Below are 16,646 nucleotides of genomic sequence, written 5' to 3'. Positions count from 1 at the left end.
CTTACCTGGCTCACAAGCTACCTGACTCGCCGCCGACAACGCGTCAAGGTTGGCTCCGCTTTGTCATCATGGAAATCCATTCCAGCTGGAGTACCCCAGGGCTCTGTCCTGGGGCCTCTTCTTTTCCTGGTGTACACGATCGACCTCCCCCCAGCATGTACAAACTCTCACACTAAATGCAGCCAGTTCGCCGATGACACGGCACTCATCGCGACGCATTACACGAGGGATTTGTCAGCTGCATTCCTCCAACGTGCCGTGGACGCAGCAGGACGATGGTTGAAGGATTGGCATCTCCTCGTCAACACCACGAAAACCGTCGTCCTTTCCTTCCAACCCCAACACACCATCCACATCACGCTCCACTCGACTCGGCTGCAGCAGGTCCACCAACATAGGCACCTTGGTGTTACACTCCAAGACGATTTGCGATGGACCCAACACATCATAGAAACCACCAACAAAGCCAAAAAACTACTACACCAACTCCACAAGACACGTGGCACAATGAACGCTTCCAGCCTATTGTTAATATACACAACCTACATCCGACCCGTTCTCGAATATGGCAGCCTTGCCCTCTCCAACAGCACACAGCAACAGCGGGACACACTGGAGAGAATTCAACGCCGTACTATACGCATCTGCCTTCGGATTCCCCTCTTTGCACCAGTTCACCACAGCTCCCTCCTCCATCACGCAAAGCTCCCCACCCTTAGCTCACGACTCCTTGTTAAACAAGCCCTACTAGCATGGGACATCCACCACCAAACCTCCCCACCACACCTGCAACAACCACATCTTGCACCACAACGTCAACACCAACCATACACCCTTCGACAGACAAGGACCTACTTCATCGGACACGCACACACGAACAGGCACCGAGATTCACCCATCAACAGTGCCCTCACCCTCTACAACTCACTCCCTATCGACATCACAACCCAACCTCGTAGAAATTCTTTCCGAAACAATGCATCCAGTCTTCTTTTGAGCAGTACCTGCTCCTGCTCCGCGCATCCCCCTGGTTTCTGATATCTCGAACGTGTACTTAACTATCTCGATCACCCCTGCTAACGTTATTGCCCCCGCTTGTTTTTCAAGATCCATTGCTTCTTGCCTCCCGGTTAATTTCCATCTAGCTGTTTCTGGCTAGTACCAGTTCTATCGCACTTATTAATCATTCTTATTGGCGTCACGCCATCGTGGAATAAAAGAATAATAATAATAATACCTACAAGGCAACGCCAGGCTTTGGCTGATGTCGGTATTGGATTCCGGCGCCTGCATCCACGACTGGCCGACGCTAAAACAGTCACTCGGCGACGTGTATGGCCCAGTTCATGAACAGGAGGAAGCGCGCCTCAAGCTGTTTGGACTGGTACAGCGCGGCAGCCTGGACGCATACGTACAGGAATTCACTAACCTCTGCCTTCAGGTGAACGACCTGAATGACCATTCGAAGGCGGTGCTGTTCGTGAGGGGCCTGCATGCAGCAATCGGTCACTCGGCTCTTCGGGAGCACCCGACAACACTAGGCCGGGCCATTCGTGCCGCACGCATGGCAGCCATGCAGGCATTAGGAGTATGGAGGGAACAGGCCACCACAGGCACAGGCATTCGTCGGTCGAGGCACCCAGGTCCGGCACCTCACGCTCAGGCCAGTACACCGAGGCAACCTGTCAGTCCATGGGGACGTCAGCAGCAGCAATCTAACCGTACGAGTGAGCCCATATGTTACTCATGCAGGAAGCCTGGACATATTGCCAGAAACTGTCCAGTCATCGTGAATTCCCCAAACGCTTCCAGCCAGTGAAGAAGGGAGTGCGCTCACTGGCGGTGGATACTCAGGCACCCACACCACTCATTGTGTTCAATAGGTTCGAGGGCCTGAGTGTTGAGGAAGGAGACAGCGCAAGCGATCCTGCAGTGGAGAGTTCTGACGCTACGCCTAAGGCGCACATCAGCAGCGTGGCGATGGGCGCAGAGCACGATCTGCCATGTGTCACTGGGAAGGTGAATGGGAGGAAGGCTACCATGCTAATAGACCCTGGCTCTACCCACGATTTTTTGTCGTCGGAGTTCGTCAGGAGACATAACCTGAAGACTGACACGGCGACCAAGGAGCTGAAGGTCACATTAGCAGATGGCTCGTCTCGTACACAGCCTTTGGAAACTGCCGGGCCAGTAAAAGTGGTGGTAGCTGACTTCAGCGAAACCCAGATCTTCACCGTGCTGCCACTGGCGCGCTACGACGCCATCTTGGGAATGCCGTGGCTGTCTCGCCACAACCCAACGATCGACTTCCGGAGTAAAAAGGTGCAGATCCAGGAGGACACCTTCGTGGCTCGAGGCCACGAAGCTGGCGAGGACGCCGAGTTCGCAGAATCCCACTTCATCTCTGCAGCACAAGCGAATGCCGCTATTCGTTCAGGGGACGAAGCGTATATAGCCTGGGTCTCTATGGAGGATGATGCGCCGGGCCAAGATCCACCACCTATCCGTGACAAGGAAGGAACTCACTTCGGAAGTGAGCTGAACGCTCTGCTACGTGAGTTCGACGACCTATTTCCGGACGAGCTCCCTGACCAACTACCGCCAGAGCGAACGGTCGACCATGAAATAAAGGTGGCGGAAGGAACAGCGCCACCATCACGACCGGCATACCGCCTTCCGAAGCCGGAGCTAGACGAGCTCCAGAAGCAGATTGAGGAGCTGCTCCGGAGAGGCTTCTTAGAGCCGAGTAAGTCGCCCTATGGGGCTCCTGTGTTCTTTGTGAAGAAATCAGATGGATCTCTTCGCATGGTGTGTGACTGGAGGGAACTCAATAGAATAACAATTAAGAATAAGGCCTGCCTCCCTAACATTGAGGACCTATTCGACACAGTGCAGGGCAGTGCATATTTCTCGAAACTTGATCTTCGCGCAGGATACAACCAAATCAGGATACAACAGGAGGATGTGCCGAAAACGGCAATTAACACCCCGTTTGGCCACTACCAGTTCAGGGTCATGGGGTTTGGTCTGACTAATGCCCCGGCAACCTTCCAATCACTGAACTCCATTCTGCAGCCGTACTTGCGCCAATTCGTGGTAGTGTTCCTGGATGACATTCTGATTTTTAGCAAAACCCTTTAAGAGCACGTTGAGCACATTCGAACCGTTCTGACTACCCTCCGCGCTAACCAACTATTCTGCAAGTTACCGAAATGCGAGTTTGCGGTGGAAGAAATTCTATTCTTGGGTCACCGTTTGACCGGTTCCTCGATTAGCCCTGATCCGGAGAAGTTGGCTGCAGTTCGTGATTGGCCCACCCCAGGTACGGTGAAAGACGTGAGACAATTTCTCGGGTTTACCAATTACTTCCGTCGCTTTATTAGACACTATTCATATATTTCCAAGCCCTTGGAGGAGCTAACGGGTAAATACACCAGGTTCTCATGGACTGGTGAGGCCCAGGCAGCATTCGAGGAGTTACGAAGGGCACTGCTAAATCCCCCTATTTTGAGACTTCCAGACGTGTCAAAACCTTTCCGAGTTGAAACTGATGCTAGCGATTTTGCAATCGCGGGGGTGCTCTCGCAGGAGGGGGAACCTGGTTGTTGGTTGCCAGTGGCGTACGGCAGTCGAAAGCTTTCCTCGGCGGAGCGGAACTACACAGCGTCGGAACGAGAAACGTTAGCAGTTGTGTCCGCCCTCCGGATGTGGCGCATTTATTTGTTTGAACACTTTGACGTTTTCACAGACAACCGAGCAGCAGTCTACTTACTGACAAAATCAAATCTCACGAAAAGGGAGTCCCGTTGGGTTAAATTTCTTGCGGACTTTGATTACACTATTCACCATAAACCTGGCAAGGAGAACGTGGCGGATCCGTTGTCACGCCGCCCGGACTTAAGGGACGAAGATCATGTGGTTCCGCCTGAAGCTCGACTAAACGCTATAGAATATACCTTGGAGGTCAATGACGATATAGCCAACATGATACTGGACAGTTATGCCGTGGACCCTGAGCTGAGTGTAGTTATGGAACGAATGAAGCGCCCCGGCAGTGACAATGTGCACAGTCAGTACTTCATCGACAACGACTCCGGGTTCCTCTACTTGAAGGCGTCTCCTAGCAACCGTTTATGCATACCGAGGTGTACCCTACGACTGAAATTGGTACAGGAGAACCATGACTGCGTGACGGCAGGTCACCCAGGGCGTGACCGCACGTATTCACGCTTGGCAACATTTTTCTATTGGCCGAAAATGGGACTCGATGTCAAACGTTTCGTGAAGTCTTGCGATATTTGCCAGCGAACTAAACCGGGGAGGCTGCGCACGGGCCTGCTGCAGTCATTACCAATACCCAAAGGCCCGTGGGAGGATATCGCCATGGATTTTATTACGGGTCTTCCTAGGACAGCTGCTGGACATGATGCTATTTATACCTTTGTGGACCGCCTGACTAAATGCGTTCATTTGGTACCGACTACCACATCCATTGATGCCAAGGGCAGTGCTGAATTGTACATAGCTAACGTTTTTCGGTTGCATGGTTTGAGTTCATCCATTGTCTCAGATAGAGATCCTCGGTTCACTGCTGCCTTTTTTAGGGAGGTGTTTCAACTTCTGGGAACCAAGCTTTGTTTCAGCACGCCAAACCATCCCCAAACAGATGGATTAACGGAGAGGGTGAATAGGCTGGTTGAAGACATCCTCCGTGCATTCATTAACCATAAGCATGACAATTGGGATAAGCTATTGCCTCTTTACGAGTTCTTCATCAATAGTGCCCACCATTCCTCTACATCGCATACCCCATTTTATTTGAATTTTGGGTTTCACCCCCGAGCCCCAGCGGATTTGCTGGGTGATCGTATGGGAGTCGGACACTCTGATTGGGTGAAGGAGCAACAGGATGCGTTACGCGTTGCTAAGGATGCTATTGTAGCGGCTCAGGCGCGGCAGGCCTTGTATGCGGACAACACTCGTGCCCCCAGTACTATAAAGGTTGGTGACCGTGTTCTGGTCTATAGGGATTTCCTCATTACTCCCGAGGCGCGGAATCAGCCGTCCCCTAAGCTGCGTTCCAAATGGTATGGTCCATTCCCTGTAACTGAGAAGGTTGGTGCCAATGCCTTCCGGTTGCTACTTCCTGCCAATATGCGTTGTCATCCGGTGTTTAATGTGTCAGCTCTGAGGCGGTATGAGGAGAACTCGATACCAGGACGGCAATAGCCGCCTCCGCCACCAATAACGGATCTGGACGGCAACACGCGTTATATTGTAGACGCGGTCGTCGATGAACGGAAACGGAGGGGCCGCATGGAGTATCTAGTTCAATGGCGTGGCTACAGTGAGAACACCTGGGAGCCTATCGAACATTTATTGGACTAGTCTAACAAGGAAATTATTCCGCTGCAGAGTTACTTGAAAACGAAGCGTCGTCAATAGCCGCCTTTCCTGCGTTGAGTTTTACTTCCTACCATACCTTGAATTGCCTCTTGTGTTAGCAATTATTTTGGAACCAATAATATTGATTTACTGGTATTATAATGCTTACAAACTCGTGTTTAGCCCGGCTCACCTTTGCTGACGAGGGGGGGTGGTGTAACAGATTCACACACTCACACTGTGCATCCTACTACACGTTCCCACTTACGTTGTGCTACATCACACCTGTGTTGCATGTTCACCTTGGATTACACTTCTGTCCCATATAATCCCGTTGATGGTATAATAAAGTCGTTCTACTCTTGATCCTGAACCGCTTTGGTTGGACGGTTACACCTACTGCCTAACATCAGTGGACCTCAAAGAGCTACTCAGACTACTTCTACACAACAACGTGTTCCAGCACCCAACCCTTGGAACATTTAAGTAGATAAAGGGGTTGGCAATGGGTAGCCATCTCAGTGGCACATTAGCCATTGTCATCATGGACCGCTTTGAACAACATAACATCTACCGAGATATCTGACAGAAGAATGGAACAGCGTTACACTAATGCCTCGCAAAGTGTCGTGGGCGGTGGAAAACTGCGTGTCCAGATATCACATGTGAGTGGCATTGCTCCAGTCTCCATACAGAACTGCAGAATAGTAATGACAGCGTCATGGCAGGTGATCCGCCATACATGCCCATCCTGGACAATGGAACTGAGCTGTTACACAGAGGTACACCAACAGACACAAAATCAGTCTCTACTGCGTCCTTACATCATTTCACTTTATAGTCTAGGTGCAGGTTTTGCATACCCATAGAGACATGCCCCCCCCCTGCTCAAAATACACTCAGACATGAGCCCAACCCCCCCCCCCCAAACCCAACCCATACACTCAGACATGAGACCACCACCCCCACCCCCCCCCCCCCCCCAAACCGCACACATACACTCAGTCATGAGTCCAATCCCCCCCCCCCCCTCCAAACCCCACACATACACTCCGACATGAGTCCACCGCCCCCCCCCCCCCCTCCCAAACCCCACTCAGACATGAGCCCAACCTCCCAACCCCCCCCCCCCCCCACACACACACACACTCCCAAACCTCGCACATACACTCAGAAATGAGCCCAACCCCCTCCCTCCCAAATCGCACACATACCTGCCCTCATACAAACATGAACCCACACACAAGCAAGTAGAAAATGCTGGAAGAAACACACATCCACAAACACACACAACACAGAGTGTGGTTGCTAGCAGAAAAACGCACGCACACCCAGACATAAACACAGAGTGTGCTTGCATGAACAAACAAGCACACACGCACACACACACACGTCGAGACATAAACACAGAGTGCGGTTGCTTGCACAAACACAAACATATACACACACACATACACACATACATACACGTTGAGCCTTGAACGCCCATTGCCGTAGCAATAATAGGGATGGCTTCCTCTCATTGAGGCTCTAAACCCGAACTCTGTAGTATGGCGCATGTCACTTGAGGTCACCAAGACGACAGAACACTCTGTCACAGCGGTAGTTGGTCACTTGGTGCACGGGATGTCTGTGGCTTCTTTCTTCCCCCTTTGTTGACCATACTGAAACCAGGTGGATCTCTCCTGCGCTGTGTCATACCAGTCCACCTCAGACAAACCGATGACAGTGAAGTCCGAGGACACAACATCCCGCCAGGGCTTCTTGGCCTTGGGACCATGTTGCGGGCGTTTGCAGCGCGGTTCAAGGAACAGCCGCATGATCTGCTTGGGCAGCCGGGTCTCCGTCATCTGTGCATCATGACCAAGCCACTGCAGGCGGTGCTTCCTGATCACATCGGCCATGTCGACGTCCAACCCTGCCAGCTCACTCAGCAAGGCCAACGACAATCTCTCCTCCCATTGCTTATGACGAGAGATACCGAGAATTGCGCGAATACACTGATGGCGAAAGGTTCGGAGTCGGCGAATACGATTCACCTTTATGGGCCATGTCTCCGCACCATAGAGAAGAGCAGAAATGACAATAGCACGATACACCAGCAGCTTGGTGTGGACCGAGACATGTACGCACTGAAATATTGGAGACCTGAGAAAACCCAACAGCCCGGACGCCTGCGCCAAACGAGCAGCGAGGTTCGCCTCCACCGTTCACAAACACACACACACACACACACACACACACACACACACACACACACACACACACACACACACACACAACTACCCCCTCCCTCACACACCCACACACACACACACACACACACACGCACACACACACACACACAAACACACACACACAACTACCCCCTCCCTCACACACACACATATAAACACACAGACACACACACACACATAAACACACACATCAACACAAAGTGTGGCTATATGCAAAAGCACTCATACACAACCATACAAAGCACACATTGTGGTTGCTTGCACAATCACGCACACACACGTCGAATGAAAGACGGGGTGCGGTTGCTTTCAGAAAACTCATACACACACGCACACACACACACACACACATACACACACACACACACACACACACACAAACGCACCCCCCCCCCACACACACGCACACACACGCACACACACACACTCACACCCACACCCACGAAACCAAACACACACGAACACACACACACACACACACGAACACATACACACAAACACACACACACACACACACACAGACGCATGCACGCACGCATGCAAGCACGCACGCACATAAACACAGGGTGTGGTTGCTTGCACGTACGCACACACACACAGACACAGACACACACACCCACACTACTACTACTACTAGCAGCATGACTGCCCAGAGGGGCAAGTGTCACCCCTATGGAAAGGGGACCAGAGAACGGGACACACACACACACTCACACACACACACACACACACACACACACACACACACACCAGTGCTGTCCTGTAGACCCACTACCACTAGGGTCACGTGGGCCCCGGAGGGGCAGCAGAGAGAGAGAGAAAGAGCACGCCACCCGATGGCGCTCCAGACGTGAGAGACTAGTCGCAACCGGCGAGAGCAGATACACATATGCCGGAACTTGTCCCGTTCTCTGGCCGTTGGTCACAAACACACACACACATAACACACACACACACACACACACACAGACGCATGCACGCACGCATGCAAGCACGCACGCACATAAACACAGGGTGTGGTTGCTTGCACGTACGCACACACACACAGACACAGACACACACACCCACACTACTACTACTACTAGCAGCATGACTGCCCAGAGGGGCAAGTGTCACCCCTATGGACAGGGGACCAGAGAACGGGACACACACACACACTCACCTTGAACCTTGAACGTGCCCATTGCCGATGGCAACACGGCTGTTCCCACTTGGCCATCTAACAATATGGCGGCTTTTGCGCCGTTTTTGACAAATCCCAACGGTATTTTATAATACGAAGCGAATTATTACATTTTCACATCAAAACCATGACGAACCGAATTTTTGTACTTGCTGACACGCGCGTCAGACGCGTCCTCGATCGCCTCGAAAATATTGTGAGGAAAGAGATTGAGATGAGAACAAAGGAAACAATCTGAATTATTTTGAGAGGAGAGAAAGCTAAAAGAGCTCGATGGAAGGCCGAGAATTTCAGATAGGCCAGCAAACAAGATACAGAGATACACTAACTTTACTGTGAGGATTTCCTCTTCCTGCTGACTGGACGGAGCGACTCGTGTTGTGGGAGAGTTGGATTGGATTTTTTTTGGATTGGATTTTTATTTATAGTGGTGACTATAACAGACAATTGCCTAATAACAATAGACCCACTCGAGGGAAAGATGCAAAAAGATATGAATAATTAATATAATAGACTACCGGTATTGGATAGGTGATCATGTTCGCATTTTGCATAGCTGAAAGGCATAATTACTAGCGTGAAAAAGCAAGGCTTTGGGGTAACAGTTTCTTAAAACGGGCGGAATTATCCACACAGCGAGCTCGAGGGTGCAAATCATTCCACAGCTTAGCACATTGGAAGGAAGCGCCATGACGGGCAAAGGCAGTTCTGAGCATGGGCAACTTAAGAGTGCGTGATAAAAGGCTGCGCGTTGCAAGACCATTATTTAAACGCTCGAACATTTGACTTAATGTGACACTACAGCGGCCTTCCAAACAGCGCCACGTCAGATACAGTAATTTCTTGCAATACATGGATGCCAAACGATCTAGACCAAGTCTCGCAAATAAAGGGCTTGATGGGCTACAAAAACCAGTATCATACACTGAACGCAAAGCTCGCTTTAGCATTCGTTCAAGCCTACCTAACTGGGTTAAGGAAAGGCCAGCAGAAAAACAATTTGATGCATATAGAAAATCTGGCAACACTAGGCACTTTACAAAGGTTTCTCGGCAAGTCAGCGGAATATTGTGTCGATTTCGGAACAGAATACCAATTTTACTGGCAAGTTTGGTGACCATAGAATCAACTTGAGTTCTCCAAGAAAGATCCTGGTCCAAATGTATTCCAAGGTACTTTGCACATGTCACTTGCTTGAGCTGCACTCCATGACAGTAGACTGCAAATTGGTGGTCAGTAATATGTGGCGTAGACAGGAAGAGCACTTGTGTCTTCCGGGCATTTAGAATTAAATTGCGGTTTGACAGCCAGGTACTAATGGCTGAGACAGCTGCAGACAGGGAGTTGCTAAGCGCATTCTTCTGCGTACCGCAAACATACAATAGAATATCGTCAGCAAATTGAATAACTTTCACACAAAACTCGGAGACAATGGACTGGATCGAACGAACATAGAGTACAAAAAGCAGCGGACCAAGAACAGAGCCCTGGGGAACGCCACACATGCAGGGGAAAGGAGGGCTATAGTTCTCAGCAATGTGCACTATTTGGCGACGATTGGACAAATAGTCGGCAAACCAAACTAATGCTGAACCAGATATGCCAAGCTCAAACAAATCATTAATGAGCACTTGGTGCCTGACCTTGTCAAATGCTTTGGACATATCCACGAGCACAGCACCAGTATGTTGTCCGGCATCGCGAGCGCGAACAAACGTGTCCGTGACGAAAACCAGAGCGTCTTCCGTTGAATGTTGACGTCTAAAGCCAAACTGACAGGGAGGGTACAAATTCTCCTTGTCCAGAAATGAGGATAGTTGTCTATGGACAATTCGTTCTAACAGCTTCGACACAATTGGCAGGAGAGACACAGGGCGATAATTTCCCGGATCTTGAGGATTTCCAGCCTTGAATACCGGCGTGACATGTGCCAACTTCATGCCGTCCGGCACAGAACCAACAGCAAGAGATGCATTAAATATCAATGTTAAGGAGGGAGCTAGCAAATCAGCGCAGGATTTCAGAAGAAATGCGGGTATTCCATCACTGCCTGTCGCTTTGCTGGTGTCCAAGGAACCCAACAGTTTACGCACACAACCTATTGACACCGAACTGAAGGATGTAAAACCCTTAGGTCCCACTGGGCCCTGTGGAAGACACAGTTCAGGTGCTCGTTGTTGATCACTGACAACATCAGCAAATACACACCCAATGTTGCTTGCAGAGCATTGTGGAACGGATTGAACACGTTGTCTTCCGGATAACTCGTTCAAAACCTTCCACGTTTTCCTGGGATTACCTTGAACACTGGTGAGACTGAAAAAAATTCGTCTTCAATTCACGGTTCATACGAGTCACGATACGCCTGGCTTCTTTAAACGCAGCGTAATCAGTCTGGCACTTAGATTGCAGCCATTTCCGATGAGCGTGGTTACGTCGTCGTATCAACAGGAACAAATGTTCATTGACCCATGGTGAATGCTGTCTTGGTCGGGAAGACGCGTGGCGCAATGGAGCATGAGCATCAAGAATGGGCACAACCTTAGTCAGCCACTGTTGCCACATGTCATCGCAGGACCCACGAAGTTCACAGAGGTTGGCGCAAGAAATATTCATACGAAGTGATGCCAAGTCCATTCTCTTGAAGTTTCGATAAAGTCGGTGAGAAGGCAATGCTGTCGGCACTGGTTTAACACAAATCTTGGTTGCAATAGCACAGTGGTCGCTGAACGGAACTGGACACACATCAGGCGGGGATATGACTTGAGCTGTACTATAGACATGATCTAATAGAGTGCAGCTCCCTTGCAGCGTTATGCGTGTTGGAGATTTTACAAGTTGATGCAGGCCTAAGCTGGTTGTGATGTCATGCAAGGAGGCATGCTGGGATGTGGGAGATTGACTGACCAGATCAACATTAAAGTCACCACAAAGCAGAATATTCTTGGCTTCTCCCGATGCCTTGTGTAACATGGCCTCGAAAGTCTGCCAGTAAGCTAGTGACTGACTCGGTGGGCGGTAAATACACCCGACAAGAAGAGGTTGTGGGTGAGCTGCGAGTTGCAATCAAATGCGTCTGTGCAACAGACTTGAGGCGCTCCAAGGGATTGCGGATGGCCTCGTGGTGTCTCCTTAGCTCGTTGAAGCGGGCGTGAATGCTCTCACTCCCTTGCTCTGCGAGGAGACCAAGACCAACGCCTCGCCGTCGGATGGACGGCACGACATGCACCTCCAACATGTGCAATTTCGGCGTGATGTGGCCGAGCTTTTTGCTGACGACGATATCTCGGCATGCAGTCATAAATGTCTCCACCAAGCCTTCTAGCTTGGATATGGTGGCCTCGTCCACAGGCCTGCAGTGGCTGAAGAGGGCAGTGCACTCGCCATACAGGGACATCAGGTGCTGGTAATCCTCATGAATTCGATTTGCCTCTGGGAGCAGCAGAGCAGCAGCGGCGCACGAGAAGCTACTGCAGATAAATGTGCTGGGGTTATTTCAGTTGTCACTGCTGGCTGAAGAGCTACATGTATGTGCACATGGTTGCCCACAAAAGCACCTCCATGGTATGCTTGCCTATCGATTCCATTGCGCTGGAAAACTGGCTCGATGCTTGCTCAACATGGCCCCTCACACTTTTTGTTCTGTTTTATTGCGGCCATTTGGTCGGTGAGTGACTGTCTCCACGCAAGCAATACAGTACGGCGTGCATCACCATTCTTCCACTGGTCTTGTAGGTGTTGTGTCACGCTCTCCACTGTGGCAGCAGGTATCAAGCTGAGAAAAGAGAACAGTGTATTGGACTTGCTGCTGCACTACATGTAGTTGTTGGGTAACTGCAGAAATCTCCTCATCCGTTTTGCTGGCTTCATGCAGTGACGAAAGCTTTTCAAAGCTGCCAGCATCACCAGCTACTGCTGTAGCAGCAATGGCTGCAAGGATGACAGTGGCAGCAGGAACGCCTGCAGGAGCGACAGTGGCTGCAGGAGCAGCTGCAGGGACGGCAGTGGCAGCAAGGACGGCAGTGGCAGCAGGAACGGCTGCAAGGACGGCTGCAGGGACGGCAGCAGGAACGACTGCAGGGACGGCTGCAGGGATGGCAGTGGCAGCAGGAACGGCGGCAGTGGCAGCAGGAACGACGGCAGTGGCAGCAGAAACAGCGGCGGTGTCTGCTGTAGTAGCAACGGCGGCAGGAACGGCGGTGTCTGCAGCAGCTGTTCTTCTGGCAAGCTCAATGTCGAGGGCTTTGAGCTCAGCCTGAAAAGCAGTCAGCATCCATGGGAAAATACCCAGATCCAGATGAAGAGCCGGGATTACAACATTCTCCTCGGGAATAGGTAAGATCACTGGGCGTATGCTGTTGTTGTAGTTCTTTGCATTCTTTAGATTTGAGCCACTGTTCGTGAATCCAGTGAAATCGTTGTACAGAGTTTCTAGTGTTCTGCTGGTAGAATCGGCATCTGGGTTTAGGGCTGGTGGAATGTCCATATTCTTCTTCTGACATAGACAGTGTAAGCATGGTCGGGTGCCACTGGACCCCGACAAACCATTATGCTTTCGTTTGATATTCGTAGTCGCCAAAGAAAAACAATTTGAACGACTTGTTCTTCCATGTTGCTGTTGTTTGCAGATCTCTGACCTCGTCACGATAGACTCCTAGCGCGGTTTCAAGGTTCGATGGCGTGTCTTGTGCCTCGAAGATGCAAATCGGGATAGTGTTGAGGAGTGAATTCGGCCGCTGCACATTCACGATCTGCAGGACAAACTTGAAAGATCCTCCGCCGTGATCACCACCGAGTTTGATCCACAGTGGACGGACCAGTTCGCAAGCAGTTGACAGAACAGGTCGCTTGGCTTTGCCAGTTCTGAAGCACGCAGGGTATGTTGGCAGGCTGGACACTGCGCACCGTTGGTTAATGTTTGGCATATGCATTTCGTGCAAAATACTCTAGAACAGCATGGTGACCGAACACCATTGCTCGGCATGCTGCGGCAGATCATGCATTGTACTGTGGCTGCTGCACTGCTGTCGGCAAATCTTGACATAGTCAAATTGCACTCTGCTTCATAATCAGGTGCAGATATGTCATGCGCCTCACTTTCAGGTATATCCATGCTATTGCTAGATGCATAGGGTTTACCGGGTGTTAGCGGCCGTCGTGAGTTCCCTTCAGGAACGGACACGATAATTTACTTTTTCCTTTTATTGCTAGATGCACATGCACTGCTACTGCTTGATGTCATTTTTGCTGCATGCTCCGCTTGCTGTTTTTATCCGTTTGCTTGGTCGGCCACCCTTCGATTTTTCTTGAAACTTGGTGCAGACTCTGCAAATCACAGGTTCATGTCTTTTCTAACTAAATGTTACCCCTTGTCCACAACCACCGCCACTGGGATTGAACTTCTCTGTGCTCTGTGATCTCTTCAGCACTCTTTGGCAAAGAGCACAGATATATGTTGGGTGAATGGTAGGGTCGTCATTACAAACATCAATACTGAATACGTTTTTCATCGTTTCAGTGTAGTCAGACACTGGATATCTCGTCTGTTGGGAGCACGCAGTAAATTTTGCGCCTCCAACACGGCATAGATGCTGTAAATGCGCTGCATGGTGCTCCATGTCGTGCGATGCGTCGCAGATGTGCATATCTCCCACTGGAAACAGAGAAAAGTAAAGGCCCATCGTATTTTTGATTTCACAATCGTATTCAAAAGAACTTGCGAAAATATAACGGACAACTACCCGAGGATGCGAGGAAAACCTCGAGTGGTGACTGAATAACTCCAGAAGACGTACCACGAGCGTGATGAAGGTAGCTAACAATATACTGACAGCAATTTCAGTCGATAATTCCACTGCGCCAAAACAGAAAGCAACTTCCTTCTCCTTCGTCCGATCAAGGAATGTTTGGTACCAAAATGTTGCTGTGCGCGTCAGCTTTCCACTCCCGCGGATTTAGTATCAAAAATGTGGGGCTAGCGGCGGTAAATCGCGGAAGAATGATAGCAACTCACCTTAATCTCAACGTAAAAATGATTAATCTTTGATTTTTTGCAAAAATCAACGGGTACCCCCCGCCATGTTAGATGGCCAAAAATCGCTGGCTGAAACAGCCGTGGCCAATGATAGCGAAGGGACTATCCGCTAGCTTTGCAGTACGGAGCGTGGCGCTTGAGGTCCCCGGGACGACGGCAGACCTTTCCACATGCGCAGCGGAAGCCAGAGTCAGGATCAGGAGGAGCACGGGCGGGAGGACGACGATGAGCGATCCGCCTCCAGACAGAGCGATCCTGGGCAGCATCAAACCAGCAGTCAGAAGGCACAGGGGGGCTGATGGAGCGGAGATCATCCACGATGACGTCACGCCACCGCTTGCGTGGACCATGGCGAGGGCGTGTTGCAGGGAGCTCCCCAAACAAAACTCGCTTCGGCATGCGGTCGTCGTTCATCCGGCCAACATGGCCAAGCCAACGCAGTCGATATTCCCGGATGATGTCCGCGACGTCACAGTCAATGCCGAGGGTTCGGGCCATGGTAACCGAGGTGACGCGGTTGTCCCACTGGTCCCGCCTGGATACGCCAACGATGATGCGAACACACTGGTGATGAAAGGTGTTGAGAGAGCGCAGGTCCGGTGCCTTCGGCGTCCACGTCTCTGCTCCGTACAGGAGGGTCGTCAGCACAAGGGCGACGTACACGCGGCGCCGACAGCGGAGAGATAACGACCGATTCTCAAACACTGGGACACGGAGACTGCCGAACACACGCGAAGCCTTGGCGAGACGGGACTGCACATCATGCGAAGACTGCCCGTCCCGATGGATGACGCTGCCAAGGTACGTAAAACTGTCAACGGCCTCGATGGTGCTCTCACCAAGAGACACCGGCTCATTCATGGGCGAATTGACAGTCATGCATTTGGTCTTCGATAGACTGACCGTGAGGCCCCACCGCGCCGCACACGAAATGAACAATTCCGTGCACCGATCAAAAATCGGCTTAGTGGTGGCATACACTGCAGCATCGTCCGCAAACTGGGACTCTGTGATGACATCACGTTGCAGGCGGGACTTGGCAGTGCGGTCCCCAACCAACTTTCGGCCAACTCGGTAGTGCAGCTCAACACCAGCGTCCGGGCACATGGAGCGCCAATACCCAACGACTGCAGAGAAATACAAGTTAAATAAGACGGGTGCCAAAGTACAACCCTGACGCAGACCGTTGTTGACGTTAATGGCAGCAGTGACACCACCCTCGATGCGGACCTTCACCTCCATCGACTCATGCAAGGACTTGATGATACTGAGCATCCTTGGGGGAACACCAAACTTCTGGAGCAAACACCACAGCGCTGGACGGGGGATCGAGTCGTATGCCTTTCGCAAATCGACAAAGAGAGCATACAACGGCGAGTCATGTTCGTAAGATTTCTCAATTATTTGCCTGGCAACAAAGATCATGTCTGCACACCCTCTGCCCTTGCGAAAACCAGACTGTGACTCGGGAAGCATCTTCTCCGAGATTGTCTGCAGCCGGTTCTGAAGAATCCGCGCAAACAACTTCCCAACAACATCCAAAAGGCTGATACCCCTCCAGTTATCACAAACTTTCAAGTTGCCTTTCTTAGGTATTGGAACAACGATGGCATCCCGCCACTCAGCGACAACCGATGCCTCATCCCACACCAAATGCATGAGCCGAACCAGACGATCATGGAGCTCCTCGCCACCCGAGATAATCATTTCGGGAAGGATACCTGATTCCCCACCGGACTTTCCAACTTTCATGGAGCGCATCGCCGCAAGCATCTCTGCCTTCGTCGGGGGATCATCCAGCTCGGTC

The 16,646-nt window shown here is 51.0% G+C and overlaps 1 long non-coding RNA gene across 1 annotated transcript; it reads left to right on the top strand.

The window, feature by feature from the left end:
• The first annotated feature begins 12,339 nt into the window (after positions 1 to 12,339).
• Positions 12,340 to 13,558, top strand: LOC135829370 (uncharacterized). Its single transcript, XR_010555801.1, has 2 exons — positions 12,340 to 13,140; positions 13,434 to 13,558. It is a non-coding gene; the product is annotated as an uncharacterized LOC135829370 (long non-coding RNA).
• The last annotated feature ends 3,088 nt before the right edge of the window (positions 13,559 to 16,646 follow it).

Source organism: Sycon ciliatum, chromosome 13 (assembly GCF_964019385.1).
Source record: "Sycon ciliatum chromosome 13, ocSycCili1.1, whole genome shotgun sequence".
Taxonomy (NCBI): Eukaryota; Metazoa; Porifera; class Calcarea; order Leucosolenida; family Sycettidae; genus Sycon; species Sycon ciliatum.
The sequence above is the reverse complement of the archived record's forward strand: the minus strand, read 5'-3'. Positions and strand labels throughout refer to the sequence as shown.